Source organism: Eriocheir sinensis, chromosome 33 (genome assembly GCF_024679095.1).
Source record: "Eriocheir sinensis breed Jianghai 21 chromosome 33, ASM2467909v1, whole genome shotgun sequence".
In the NCBI taxonomy this organism is placed as follows: Eukaryota; Metazoa; Arthropoda; class Malacostraca; order Decapoda; family Varunidae; genus Eriocheir; species Eriocheir sinensis.
Genome location: NC_066541.1, coordinates 11,787,860 through 11,803,393, shown reverse-complemented (window position 1 = coordinate 11,803,393; position 15,534 = coordinate 11,787,860). Strand labels below are relative to the sequence as shown.

The 15,534-nt window shown below is 41.1% G+C and overlaps 1 protein-coding gene across 4 annotated transcripts in view; it reads right to left on the bottom strand.

Moving 5' to 3' along the window:
- Nucleotides 1-15,534, bottom strand: part of LOC127006741 (fibroblast growth factor receptor 4-like) — a 123,100-nt gene that overhangs the window by 73,500 nt on the left and 34,066 nt on the right. Inside the window, exon 1 of one of the 4 annotated variants that reach the window (XM_050877023.1) lies at nucleotides 7,717-8,343. The exons of 1 other annotated variant lie outside the window; for it this stretch is intronic. The gene's annotated coding sequence lies outside the window, so the exon portion shown is untranslated. Of the gene's footprint in view, nucleotides 1-7,716; nucleotides 8,344-15,534 lie in introns of those variants that run through there. 2 more of the 4 variants (XM_050877021.1, XM_050877024.1) reach the window with 2 other exon arrangements.

Here is a 15,534-nt window from a genome sequence, read left to right as displayed (position 1 = left end):
GCATTTATCATTTATAGGCTTCAAAACTGTCATAACCACACAAATAACGATACAAAATTAAAGTTATCGTTAAAACTTAAATATTGACGGTTTCATTCTTTTTGCTAGAGTTATCGGTCAGAAACTAAGAAAATGCAACGCGATGAATACGATAATTTGGCAACGCTGTCCCACACCCTCCAAGCGTCCACCAATCACACGCAGCTTGAGTTGGAAAATGGGCGTGGCTTGCTTATGGACCGACCAATGGTGTACAAGTATTGGAGAAGGGGGAGGAGCTTAGTAGCCTCGTATCCTCAAACGCTTTCATCTCTTACAACATACACTTCCAAAGGTCACAAAGGAGATTATTTGCGTTCTAATAACTGTTTTTTCATATACATGGTTCAGAAGCCTTGTCATTTACGTTCTAATAACTGTTTTTTCATATACATGGTGCAGAAGCCTTGTCATTTGCGTTCTAATAACTGTTTTTTCATATACATGGTGCAGAAGCCTTGTCATTTGCGTTCTAATAACTGTTTTTTAATATACATGGTGCAGAAGCCTTGTCATTTGCGTTCTAATAACTGTTTTTTCATATACATGGTGCAGAAGCCTTGTCAAACTATCACTGGGCTTGTAAAACTATCCATGGAATAGCCCACAACCTCTACGAAAGCCTTAGGAAATGTGGGTTTGTGAGCCGTGAAAAGGTTGAGAACATAGGCATGGATGGAGTATAGTGCAAGCTCTCCCTTCCTTCCTTCCTCGGCCCTTCCCTTAAGATCAGTTCCAGCAATATCAGTTAGCCAGTCTCCGATAATTTAAACTTGCCACATTCATTGACTTCCATATTTTTCCCTTTTTATAATCTGAAGGTGTTTTTTTTTCATAGCTCTTTACTTACAGGCTCTCCCTTCCTTCCTTCCCTTAAGATCAGTTCCAGCAATATCAGTCAGCCAGTCTTCGTTAATTTAAACTTACCACACTCGCTGACTTACAAATTTTTCCCTTTACATAATCTCAGGGTTTTTTTCATAGCTCTTTACTTACACCCATATTACAAGCTCTCCCTTCCTCGGCCCTTCCCTTAATATCAGTTCCAGCAATATCAGTCAGCCAGTCTCCGATAATTTAAACTTACCACACTCGCTGACTTACATATTTTTCCCTTTACATAATCTGAGGGTTTTCTTCATTGCTCTTTACTTACACCCATATTACAAGCTCTCCCTTCCTCCGCCCTTCCCTTAATATCAGTTCCAGCAATATCAGTCAGCCAGTCTTCGATAATTTAAACTTACTACACTCGCTGACTTACATATTTTTCCCTTTACATAATCTGAGGGTTTTCTTCATTGCTCTTTACTTACGCCCATATTACAAGCTCTCCCTTCCTCGGCCCTTCCCTTAATATCAGTTCCAGCAATATCAGTCAGCCAGTCTTGTTCTATAGGAGCTTTCTACGAACCACTTTCGCGGGTTAGTGGCCACGTATGCATACATTTGACATCCAACATATGAGTTTCTTTTGTTAGTAATTGTAAGGCGCCAAGAGATAAGCTAAGAAAAAGTAATTGGATGTGAACTATGTGGAATTAAATGAAGGTTCTGTCAAATCATCCGCTCTCTTTATCTCTCCGAAACGAACTATTACCTCCTACCTTCTTCTCCTCCTCCTCCTCTCTCTTCGTCGTCGTCGTCCTCCTCCTCTTCTTCCTCCTCCTCTACCGCATATCTCTCCTACCTTATCAAACCATTCCCTGACTTATGGCACCTCTTCCATTTCTTCTTCTCTTCCTCCTCCTCTTCCTCTTCCCATTTCTCTTCCTCTTCCTCTACCGCATATCTCTCCTACCTTATCAAACCTTTCCCTTCCCTATGGCACATCTTCCATTTTTTCTTCTCTTCCTCCTCCTCTTCCTCTTCCCATTTCTCTTCCTCTTCCTCCTCCTCCTCCGCTGCTACATATCTCTCCTACCTTATCAAACCATTCCCTTCTCTATGGCACCTCTTCCATTTTTTCTTCTCTTCCTCCTCCTCTTCCTCTTCCCATTTCTCTTCCTCTTCCTCCTCCTCCTCTGCTACATATCTCTCCGGACCTATCAAACCATTCCCTTTCTCCATCGCACATTTTCCATTCTTTTCTTCTCTTCTTCCTCTTCCTCCTCCTCCTTTCAGTTCCTCTTCCTCCTCCTCCTCCTCCTTTCTGTTCTTCCTCTTCCTCATTCCTGTACTTCATCTTTTTCCTCCTTTCTGTTCTTCCTCCTTCTCCTAATCCTCTTCCTCTTCCTCTTCCTCTCCTTCTCCCACTTCCTCCTCCTCCTTCTCCTCGCGGCTCGCCAGATCTCGCTAGGTTCAGGTGCGCCACAGACCCGTAAAGATAAGAGATAAGAGAGAGAGAGAGAGAGAGAGAGAGAGAGAGAGAGAGAGAGAGAGAGAGAGAGAGAGCCTGTGTGTGTGTGTGTGTGTGTGTGTGTGTGTGGAGACCGCCCGCCGCCACCAGTCCTGCCAAGTGGCCATGTTACGCCTATTCTCCCTTTTACGCTTTACGCAATTGTTACGCGATTCGCTATAAAACGCTACTTCGCTATACGCTTCTACGGTATTACTTCGTTATACGCCAAGTTACTCGCTACACGATACACTTAAAATCCATTTACGTTGTTTCGCTATGTTCGCTGTGTGTGTGTGTGTGTGTGTGTGTGAGAGAGAGAGAGAGAGAGAGAGAGAGAGAGAGAGAGAGAGAGAGAGAGACACACCCACAAACATTTAGCATCGAACACTGTCCACATGCCGTCTATAGCAACACACACACACACACACACACACACACACAAAACCAACCCATGTTATTGTGCAGAGCCAGTAAAAGGTGCCAGGCGCTCTGTTGGCACCCTACACACACACACACACACACACACACACACACACACACACACACACACACACACACACACATGACGCACCTGATAATTAAGAAGAGGGTCGGGGCAGCGGAGATCAATGGAATGTTTTAATTCTTATCTAGCTGTTGGTTGTGGAGGGAGAGAGATAAGATGGAGGAGAGAGAGAGAGAGAGAGAGAGAGAGAGAGAGAGAGAGAGAGAGAGAGAGAGAGAGAGAGAGAGAGAGAGAGAGAGAGAGGGGAAAACGAAACTATGAATACGGAAATGAATAAGAAAAATACTAAATGAAGAATAATTAAAGAAAGACAGTAGAAATGAAGTACATGAAAAAGCAGAACAGAAAATGGAGATAAGGAAAAAGAATTAAGCAACGAAGACTATGAAAACGAGTGTAGTAGTAGTAGTAGTAGTAGTAGTAGTAGTAGTAAAAAGGAGAGTACAAATGAAGGGCAAACTATAAATAAAGAAGGAAAAGGAAGGACACAAGGAAAGACAATAATTAAAGGGAGAGAGATAGAAACAGGGAGAGGGAGGAGGAGAGGAGAGGGGAGGAGAAGAAGAGGGAAATAGAGGGGAGGGGAACTGACCATCTCCTCCTCCTCCCCTCACACACACACACACATCCGGGAACATGGAACACACACGCCCTTATCTGTCTGCGTGTGTGTGTGTGTGTGTGTGTGTGTGTGTGTGTGTGTGTGTGTGTGTGTGTGTGTGTGTGTCGTTATTTCTGACTATGAGGAGTTCAGAGCAATGGAATATTTAGCAGTAATAGCAAATGCAAAAACAGAGGCCAGAAATAATTAATAAAAAAAATTATGAGAAAAAAAGAAGTGAATTTGTTTATACGTAAATAAAGAGAAAGTTTTTAGTAGAGAAGTTCAAAGCAAGTAAGTAAAAATTATTAGCAGTTAGCACGAGAAAAAAGGTTAATATATAGTCAGTTTTACCGATGAAGTTAAGAGTAAGTTAAGTAAAAAGAATTACCAACCACCAGAAGAAAAAAGACAGAAGTTTTTATGAAAGTCAAGAAAAAAAAGCATTAGCAACCAGAAGGAAGATTATAATTGGAGGAAGTTTTTATCAGTGAATTTTAGAGTAAGTTACATAGAAGACCACGCATATATATAGAGAGGGAGTTTTTGCATGTGAAATTAATAGCAAGCAAGCAAATAAAAAAAAAGCAACCAGGAGTGAGAAAAGAAAACTATATTGAGTGAAGATTTACCGTTGAATAAGGAAAAAAAAAAGTATTAACAACCAGTAGGAATATTATAATTGGAGGATGTTTGTACCAGTGAATTTTAGAGAAAGTTACATACAAGACCACGCATATAGAGGAAGTTTTTGCATGTGAAAGTAATAGCAAGAAATAATTAATAGAAAAAATTATGAGAAAAAAAGGCAGTGAATTTGTTTATACGTATATATATAAAGAAAGTATTAGCAAGCTGTCTCCTTTGTTGTAAAAAAAAAAAAAAAGCAACCAAAAGTGAAAAAAAAAATGTAGAGTGAAGGTTTACCATTGAAATTAATAGCAAGTTAAGTAGAAGATTAGACAGACGAAGTTTTTGCAAATGAAGTTAATAAGCAAGCAAACAATTAAAAAAAAAAACATTAGCAACCAACCCACAAGAGGAGAATGACGCAGATTAGAGGAAAGATTCTGGAAGTGAAATTTTAATACCAAGGAAGCAAGTTAAGCAAAAATAGAAAAGAAAAAAAGATCAAATTAGCAACCAACCCGCAAGAAGAGAATGACGCAGATTAGAGGAAAGGTTTTGGAAGTGAAATTTTAATACCAAGCAAGCAAGTTAAGCAAAAATAGAAGAAAAAAAAAGAAGATAAAATTAGCAACCAACCCACAACAGGAGAAAGACGCAGATTAGAGGAAAGGTTTTGGAAGTGAAATTTTAATACCAAGCAAGCAAGTTAAGCAAAAATAGAAAAGAAAAAAAAACAAAATTAGCAACCAACCCACAAGAGGAGAAAGACGCAGATTACCCTCGTCCGCGTCACACACACATGCGTTACGGTTCCCCGCTGGCCCGTACGTAACGTTTAGCGAGGCCACTAACGCTAAGTGAAGCAACGTTTAGCGGAGATAATGTACGCTTCTTAACGTCCGCCGCGCACGCAAGGGGGTAGGCGGCGGCGGCGGAGGTGAAGGTGGAGGCGGCGTCGACGAGGGGAAGTTACGCAAAGAGAGGAGGAGAAGGAGAAAGAAGAGGAAAATAGAAAGTTGAGAGGATGAGAAAGAGAAGAATGGACAGACAGACAGAAAGACAGGCGGACAGAAAAGAGGAAAAAAAGAAAGTTGAGAAAGAGAAAGGGAAGATTAGCAATACATGAAATAGACAGAAACAGAGACAGAAAGACAGAAAAGAGGAAGAAAAGAAAGTTGAGGAGGAGAAAGGGAAGACTACCAAATACCTGAGAGAGAAAGACAGCAACAGACAGAAAGACAGACAGACAGAAAAGAGGAAGAAAAGAAAGTTGAGGAAGAGAAAGGGAAAACTACCAAATAAATACCTGAGGGAGAAAGACAACAACAACAGACAGAAAGATAGACAGAGAAAAGAGGAAATGAAAGTTAAGAGAAAGAGAAAGGAAGCGAAAGGGAAGATTGGCAAATGACAGCAACAGACAAAAAGACAGAGAGGAAGAGACAGAAGGGGAAAAAAATAACAAGAGGAAGAAGAGAAAGGAAGAGAAAGGGAGAGATTGGCAAAATATGAGACAGGGAAACAGCGACACACAGAGAGAGAGAGAGAGAGAGAGAGAGAGAGAGAGAGAGAGAGAGAGAGAGAGGAAGGGGGGAGAGGGTACCGTAGGAAGTAAGGTCGCGCTGAGCATTATGTAAGCAAGGAGAGGTTCGCAGCGTTGGTTTTGAAACGAGAGCACAAATTACCTGTCTAAGAGCTTGATTAACGACCAGGTAAACCACCACCACCACCACCACCACTACTACTACTACTACTACTACTACTACTAATGTACAAACTATCACTATTATCACATTCATGACTATTATATGACTTTCTTTTTGTTTTGTTTTGTTTTTCTTTTCTACTTTATTAATTTTGTGTTTGTGTGTTCCGGTATGTTCTTTACTTATTGCATGACTTTTCTTCCTTTTCTTGTATTCGTTACTTCCATTTTCTTTCTTTTTTTTTTAGTGTGTTTCTTACCCTCTCTGTTTTCGTATATTATTTGACTCCTCAGCTACAACTACTACTACTACTACTACTACTACTACTACTACTACTATTACTATTATTACTACAACTATTACCTACTACAAGTCACGTAATACACACTTTAAAGCTACGGTCTCCACACACACACACACACACACACACACACACACACACACACACGGCAACCACCCAACCACAACAACAACAACCATCACAACAACAACAACAACCACAAAACAACAACTAAAACACACCTCACACCTTGTTTATTTCTTCTCAAAACACTGAACATACCTGAAAGAGAGAGAGAGAGAGAGAGAGAGAGAGAGAGAGAGAGAGAGAGAGAGAGGAAAGTACACCCCCTCACCTCAAGTTATCCCTGTATAAAGACCACCTCTCTCTCTCTCTCTCTCTCTCTCTCTCTTCGTGCATGGGATGAGCTCTGAGTATTATTTACACTGACTCTAAATTTTGCGTCTACATCGTAATTCTGTCGAAAATCCTCCACAGAAATTACCCGCCGCTCCTCCTCCTCCTCCTCTTCTTCCTCTTCTTGACTCCTTCTCCTCTTCCTCTTCTCCTCCTCTTCCATATTCGCTTTGCTTCTCCGTCTTCTTCTCTAGTTCTATGATTCCTTCCTGGTTATATTGTTTCCTTTCATTCTCCGTCTCTCATCCTTTTCTTATTCTCCTCCCTCTTTCTTCTCTTCTCCGTTTCTATCTTCGGTTCATTGATTTCTCCTCCATTTTATTACAGAGTTTTCTTCCGTCTCCTTCTATATCTGTTCTCTATCTTCGTTCTCCGTTTCTCCTCCTCCTCCTCCTCCTCCTGTGTTTTATTTACCCCCCTCTTCTTTCTCTGTGATTTCCTCTCTCCTTCTCTTCCTATGTTTTTTCCTCCTTTCTCCTCCTTCCTTATCCTCTTCTCCTCTCTCCTATCCTATTTTACTCAACATCAAGACAAGAACCACCAGGACCGCCGACACCTCCTCCTCCTCCTCCTCCTCCTCTGTGTTTTATTTCTCCTCCTCTTCTTCTTTCTCTGTGATTTCCTCTCTCCTCTTCCTGTTGTTTTTTTTCTCCTTTCTCCTCCTTCCTTATCCTCTCCTTCTCTCTCCTATCCTATTTTACTCAACATCAAGACAAGAACCACCAGGACCCCCGACACCTCCTCCTCCTCCTCCTCTTCTCCCTCCTCCTCCTCCTCCTCCTCCGTAAAGAGAATGGGATACCTCAGAGCCATCTTGTGGGTAATTAACTCTCTCTCTCTACTTATTACCAACACCGTTATTATATCTTGCTTTTTTACTCTCTCTCTCTCTCTCTCTCTCTCTCTCTCTCTCTCTCTCTCTCTCTCTCTCTAATGCGAGGAGGAAATATTTCAAAGTGTATTTATGGGACGGGAAAAAAAATAATAGAGGGAGTTTAGTAAATATGGGGAAGGTACACACGCACACACGCACACGCACACACGCACACACGCACTCACACGCATGCACATACACGCACGCACACATTCACACGCACAGGCATTTAAGTACAATCTCACAGGTAATACAAAACACACACACACACACACACACACACACACACACACACACACACACACACGAGTACACATACATACCTTGACATACAGTGACTAGAGGTGATGGTGGTGATGGTGGTGGTATTTTTCCCTTGGTCTCTTCGTGGTCGTTCAAATCGTAATGGTAGTCGTAGTAGTAGTAGTAGTAGTGGTAATAGGGGTAGTTGTGGTGGTAGTGGTGGTGGAGTAGCGTCTTAAAGTAACTCAAACACTCCACTTTTTCACGCCTTCCAAAAACTGTCACGCTAACTCATCACGCCAAGGGAAAAAAAAAATAATCCTTCACTTGAGATGCAAAAAAATTATCTCCAGTATATTGCTCACACTGTAACTTCCTTCCTCCTGCTTTCCTCTTTATCTTCCTGTTCCTCCTCTCGCGTGGCACTCCGCTTGGCACTGTGGCACCGTGTTTATGGCACTCTGGCACCAGTTAGCTCGGGCACGGGGACGTGGCGAGGGAGGCAGACGAAGGGATCTTATTTGGGCGATAGACAAGGAAGCAAAATCCCGGTTCACCTGATTCCTGAGTTCCTTCACGCCCTTGGGATAACCTGGACGTGCCACGGGAGACACAGCCAACAAGCACGCACGTACGTCCACCTCGAGCGTCGGGGTACAACTGAGGCTGCGTGGTAGTGGCTGGTCCGCGCGGGGTGCCCGATGCCCGCGCCGCCGCCCAGCCAATCAGCTCGGCCCGACGTGCGCCTCCCGCCACTCGCAACTCCGGAGTCGACTGGACCTCATTTTTCACCCACATCCTTCACTTTATTCACGATTTTCCGAGGTGTTTTGGTGTCAGCGCGAAGATGAAGGAGACAGCGAGGCCCAGGAAGGATCGTGCGAGGCCTGGCAGGAAGGGCAGCGTAGGATTCCTCGTGACTACGGAGGAATATCAGGGGGAAAAGGTTTGGTGTTCGAGGTTCACATCTCATCCTCATCCTTCGCTTTTTCCACGATTTTCCGAGGTGTTTTGATGTTCCCGTGAGGATGAAGGAGACAGCGAGGGATGCGAAGGATGCTGCAAGGTTTGGAGAGGGACAGATCAGGATTCTTCGTGTTATGGAGGATATCTCAATAGGAAAAAGCTTGGTGTTTGAGGCTCATTTCTCATCCTCATCCTTCGCTTTTTCCACGATTTTCCGAGTTGGTTTGATGTTCCCGAGAGGATGAAGGAGACAGCGAGGGATAAGAAGGATGCTGTGAGGTTCGGAAAGGAAGGACAGTCCAGGATTCTTTGTGATCATGAAGGAAGGAAGGAATAATATAAGACTCAGCCCTAAGCAACGATATCCGCTTTTCCACGATTTTCCAGCTGTTTTTGGTGTTCGCGTGAATATCAATTAGCCAGCGACGGACAAAAAGACTAATGCGAGGGCTGGGAGAAAGGATGTTTACGGAAGAAGGAAGGTGGACAGCAGAGTGGTGGAGGGAGGTTCAGCTCAAAAACATAACCTTCGTTTTTCCACTATTTTCCAGCTGTTTTTGTTGTTTATGCGAGTTTCAAGAAGTCAGCGAGGGACAGGAATGATGCTGTGAGGGTTAAAAGAAAGGATGGAGTGGAAATTTATATGGTAATGGAAAGAAGAAACAATAAAAAGAGGAGATGGAGTGGAAGTCCTTACCGCTATTAACTGAAGAAGGAAGTGGACGAGACAGAAAAGTGAAAGGACTAAGTGGAAATCTTTGAGGTATTGATGTATTAAAAAGTGGAAAAAGACATAGGAAAGTTTATTTAACATCCACATCATACGCTGTTTTCACGTATTCCCAAACTATTCTAATGTCAAAAGAGATAATTAAATGGACATGAAGAGACAGGTAGGACGCTGTGAGACTTGAAAGAGAAGAAAGGAGTAGAATTATTTTTAGTAATGGAGACAAGGCAGTGGAAATAAGAAATAGAGGAAAGAAAGGTGAGGCTGAGAGAGGAGAAAAGAGTACCTAGCAATCTTTTTTTGGTAATGGAGACAAGGCAGTGGAAATAAGAGATAGAGGAAAGAAAGACAGTGATGCTGGAGGGAGAGGGAGAGCGCGGAATAAGGAGAGAGGGAGAGGGAGGGAGGGAGAGAGAAAGGCACGAAGTCAGGAGTGATGGATGGAAAGTAAATTGGCGTTCATGTCCTGTCCAGAGACTTTGCATCAGGGATAAATAAACATAATGGCGTGCGTGGGTAAATAAACCGCCATGGGGTGTTGTTACGTGTTAGTGATGCAGAGAAACGAGCTGAAGGGTGCTTAAAGGAAGACATGAAAGATGCACTTGAGGCTTATAAAGAAAGTAATGAATATAGAAAGATGTTAAAAGGAGGACGTGAAGAGATGCACTTGAGGTATATAATGAAAGTACTGAATAGGATGTGTTTGTGAGGCGAAGAAACGAACTGAAGGATGTACAAAGGAAGACGTATATAAGATGCACTTGAGGTTTATAGAGAAAGTAATGAATATAGAAAGATGTTAAAAGGAGGTCGTGAAGAGATGCACTTGAGGTATATAATGAAAGTACTGAATAGGATGTGTTTGTGAGGCGAAGAAACGAACTGAAGGATGTACAAAGGAAGACGTATATAAGATGCACTTGAGGTTTATAGAGAAAGTAATGAATAAAGAAAGATGTTAAAAGGAGGTCGTGAGGAGATGCACTTGAGGTATATAATGAAAGTATTGAATAGGATAATGTGTTAGGGAGGCGAAGAAGCGAACTGAAGGATGTACAAAGGAAGACGTATAGAAGATGCACTTGAAGTCTATAATGAGAGTAATAAATATAGAAAACTGTTTAAAGGGAGACATTAAGAGATCCACTTGAGGTATATAAAGAAAATAATTTATATAATTATGTTTTAGTGAGACGAAGAAACGGACTGAAAGATAATTAAAAAGGAAGATATAAAAGATCCATTTGAGGAATATAAAGAAACTAATGAAGATGATGATGTGAGATGTGAGGTGAGTGTGTGTGTGTGTGTGTGTGTGTGTGTGTGTGTGTGTGTGTGTGTGTGTGTGTGTGTGTGTGTGTGATAGCGTGTTGACGAAAGAAAGAAAGGCATTATAAGGGATCTGTAGGTACGAATATGATGCAAGTTAACATAGATGGTAATGATGCAATTGACGACTGTAATGACTGGAGTGATGAGCGCGTCGCCGTGTGTGTGTGTGTGTGTGTGTGTGTGTGTGTGGTGCGCGCGTGTGACGGAGAAACACACTGAAAGATTAGAGAGGGGGAAAAAAAGAATGAAGAATATAAGAAAAAAACAACAACTTAACTGAACCGCGTTAGTGATAAAAATAATGTTGCCAGAAATAAATAAGAAGCCAAGAGTGTCATTAGTAAAAAGAAACGAATTAAAAGGGCGGGGAAAAAAAAGAATGGAGATTAGACGGAAAAATTAAGACTACAACTGAACCGTGTTAGTGATAATGTTGCAAGAAACATATACTAAGACGCAGTGAGGAAATTAAACAGCTGTGTGTGTGTTAGTGATTGAAAAAAAAAATTAAAAGGTTATGGAAAAAAATGAAAAATATACGAAAAAAAAACTCAACTCAACATCACAGAAACCAGGTAAGACAAAAACAATTCTTGGTAAAATTATTGAGGAAGAAAATTGATACGAACTTACAAGATTTTAGAAAGAATAAATAAGAAGAAAACAAGAAAACGACTACATTACGAAAACAAGATAAGACAAAACAACTCTTGGTAAAATTACTGAAGAAAAAAAACATTGGGGTAAATACTGCAATGTTTTAGGAAGAAAGAAATAAGAAAACAACGACAATACAGAGACAAGATGAGACAAAACAGTGCTTGGTAAAATTAATGAAGGAAGAAAAAAAGCTTTGAGATAAAACTTAAAGGTTTTAGAAGGAAATAAACAACAAAACGTCTACATTCCGGAAACAAGAAAGACAAAACAATTCTCGATAAGTTTAGTTTGAGAAGAGGAAAAAAAAACTTTACGACGCGAACTTAAAATGCCTTAGCAGAAATAAACGAGGAAACGTCTTCATTATACGGAAACGAGACAGACAAAACTATTCTCGGTAAATGAAGTTAAAGAAAATATTTGACTGGACACAACAAGAATACGTAACAAGAAACAAGTTATCTAGTGTGTCTGTGTCTGTGTGTGTGTGTGTGTGTGTGTGTGTGTGTGTGTGTGTGTGTGTGTGTGTGTGTGTGTGTAGGAGAGGGGTGCGTGTGTGGGGGAGTGGGGAAGGTGTGTTTGCGTGTGTGCGTGTGTCAGTTAGTGATACAAAGAAATGCGAGCTGAAAGGTTTACGAGGAAATAAACAAGAATACGCCTTCGTGCGGCAACACTGCAGACACAGCAATTCCCGCCAAAGCAAGTGAACAACGAGAATCTGAAGAAAGGGATTGAAAGTTTATAAAGGAAACATATAAATAAAATAAGAATAAAATAGCTTCAGTGAGAAAACAAAGTAATACAAATAAACCGTTCTCCGCAAGTTGAGTTACCAAAACCTCACGAATTTAAATTATATAAGAAGATAAAGAAAAAAGACTTCAGTGAGAAAGCAAAAGACAAGTAAAGGCTTCTCGGGAAATTTATATATGAAAAATAGAGGAACGAATTGAAATTTTATAAAAGTAAATAAATAAAAAACAGACCTCATTGACGGCCCCCCCCCCAAAAAAAAAAAAAAATAAAGTTAACCATTCCCGTTAAATCTAGTTCTAGAAATAATAGAGAGAAACGAACTGAGAGAACATAAAAGAAAGAAAAAATCACTGAGGAAACAAAAGGACAACCAAACCGTTCTTCGTAAATTTATAAAGCGAAAAAAGTCGGAAAAAAAGAACTGAACGAATACAAAAGAGAAACACAAACACCACGTCACTGAAGAAATAAAAAAAAAAAAACGTTCTTTGCAATCAGACAGCGAAAAAAAAATCGGAAAAAAAACGAAAAAAAAACGAATAGAAAGAAAATAATAAAAGAAACACAAACCGGACAGACCAAAACAAAACAACCACTCTTCACAAACTAACCAAGACAAAGAAGTAAAAAAAATAATCTTCGTACATTAAACAACAGAGAGAATAAAATATAGCAACGACAAGCCTACACCAGCCCTCTAATGATGACGCAATGGAGACACGACGCCCCTGACCACGACACGCATTGCCGAAACGAGCCAAGCAAAATTGTTCTTGAGGGAGTGCGTCAAGAAATTAATATTGTGGAATGAAGACATGAGGAAGAGTTATAATGAGGGACGATTTACGATAACATTCAACTAAAATATGAAAAAGAAATCGAAAGAAACGGACTGAGAGGAAATAGAAGAGAGAAAAAACAGCTTCGTTGAGGAAACCGAAGGAGAAATAAAACATTCTTCGTAAATTTAGAAAGCGGAAAAAGTTGGAAAAAATAATTGAAAGAATATAAAGGAGAGGAATAATCCCTTCCGAGGTAAATAAAGATAGAGGAGAGAAAGAGTAGATAATGATAGATAGATGGATAGAGATAAACTGATTGATTGACGGATAGATATAGACAGATATAGACAGATAGAAAGATAGAGAGAGAAAAAATGCAACATAACACTCAAAATCACACAATCACAACCTCAACACACAAAGAATCTAGTATCATTTAATTATCTTCTCTCTCTCTCTCTCTCTCTCTCTCTCTCTCTCTCATATTTCCCACTTCCTCTTTTCTTTATTCCTACATCCTCCCTCCCTCTCAAATTCCCTTCCTTCCTTCCTTCCTTCCTCCTTTCCCACATTTTTCTCTCCCTTTTTTTCTGTTTTCACTCTCCCATAGACACATTTCCTGTCTCTCACATTCATAACGCTCTCTCTCTCTCTCTCTCTCTCTCTCTCTCTCTCTCTCTCTCTCTCTCTCTCTTATATTTCTCCATTTTATCATTTCAAGGTAAAAAATAAAAGTTCGTCACCTTAATTAACTTCCTCCACAGGTGTGCCATGTAGAGTACCTGTCCACCTATATCCGTGCCAAGCTTGTATATTTTTAGCCGCCTATCGCGCACACACACACGCACACACACAGTCACACACACCTTTCCGGATAATTAACCTGTGTAGTATGTCCACCTCTCAAAGGCACGCCGGAACACCTTCGCTTCCGCCTCCACTTTATCATGATTATCAGATGAAAAGTTTACCTGAAATAAGTTTACCTTCGATCGTCAAACACCTGCTGAGAGATTACTTTAAGACGTCTCGTATAGGAAGGAAGGAAAAGTGGGATAGAAAGATAGAGAAATTGAGGTAATCAGAAGTAGACGGTAATGTTGAAACGCCTACTGAGAGATCGTTTTAAGAGGTCTCGTACAGGAAGAAAGGAAAAGTGGGGATAGAAAGATAGAGAAATTGAGGTAATCAGAAGTAGACGGTAATGTTGAAACGCCTACTGAGAGATCCCTTTAAGACGTCTCGTACAGGAAGGAAGGAAGGAAAAGTGGGATAGAAAGATAGAGAGAAATACAGATAAATAAGAGGTAGAGAGGGAATCCTGAAACACCTGCAAATCGCTTAAGCCGTTTCACACAGGAAGGAAGTGAGAAGTGAGATAGAAAGATAGAGAGAAAGAGAGATAATAAGAGGTAGAGGGGGAATGCTGAAACACCTGCAAATCGCTTCAGACATTTCGCACAGGAAGGAAGAAATAAGGAAGGAAAAATAGAGGGAGAAATAAGAGATAATAAGAGGTAGAGACAGATGGAATGTTGATCAAGAGAGAGAGGTAAGGAGAGAGTAAAGGAGAGAGTGATAATAAGATGTAAAGAGAGAGTGGGGAGAGAGAGAGAGAGAGAGAGAGAGAGAGAGAGAGAGAGAGAGAGAGAGAGAGAGAGAGAGAGAGAGAGAGAGAGAGAGAGAGAGAGAGAGAGAGAGAGAGAGAGAGAGAGAGAGAGAGAGAGAGAGAGAGAGAGAGAGAGAGAGAGAGAGAGAGAGAGAGAGAGACACACAACCGGCGCCTTGTAAGATTCTTTTCCCTTTGTTATGGTAAATCAGAATAGGGAAATAGTCTCCTTTTTAATGCTTCAGTTTAATGCCACTCACGTCTGGTATTGTAGAGACCTGGCCTTGCGACACACACACACACACACACACACACACACACACACACTACTACCTAACAAAACCTAACAAAACCTAACCCAATCATGTGCAGTCTAACTTAACCTAACCTAACCTAACCTACCTAACCAAACCAAACCTAACCAAACATATCCTAACCTAACCAAACCTAACCTAACCTAATCTAACCAGACCTAATATACCTAACCTAACCAAACCAAACCAAACCAAACCAAACCAAACCTAACCAAACCTAAACTAACCTAACTTAACCTAACCTAACCTAACCTAACCTACCTAACCTAACCTAACCTAACCAAACATATCCTAACATAACCTACCCTAACCTAACCAAACCAAACCTAATATACCTAGCCTAACCTAACCTAACCTAACCAAACCAAACCAAACCAAACCAAACCTAACTTAACCTAACTTAATCTAACTTAACCCTACCCCACAACCACCACCATCACCAACACCACAATCACCAAACTACAACCACAACCACCACCACCACTACCACCACCACCACCACCAGGAAACCCTCTTAATTATGCCTTCCTGCGGTGCTATTTTGAATCAGGGAAGCAGACGGTTTTGTGACACTTTCCCGCTCAATTTCTCAAGCATTGGCCCAGACGGAAAAGGAGGGGGGGAGGGGCAAGAGGAGTAGGAGGAGGAGGAGAGGTAGGGAGGAGGAAGAGGAGGTTGTTGGTTCCGGTGAAAGAGGTAGAAAAGGGTAGTGGTTGGTTGAAGACTTATAGGGGGAAGGGGTGAGG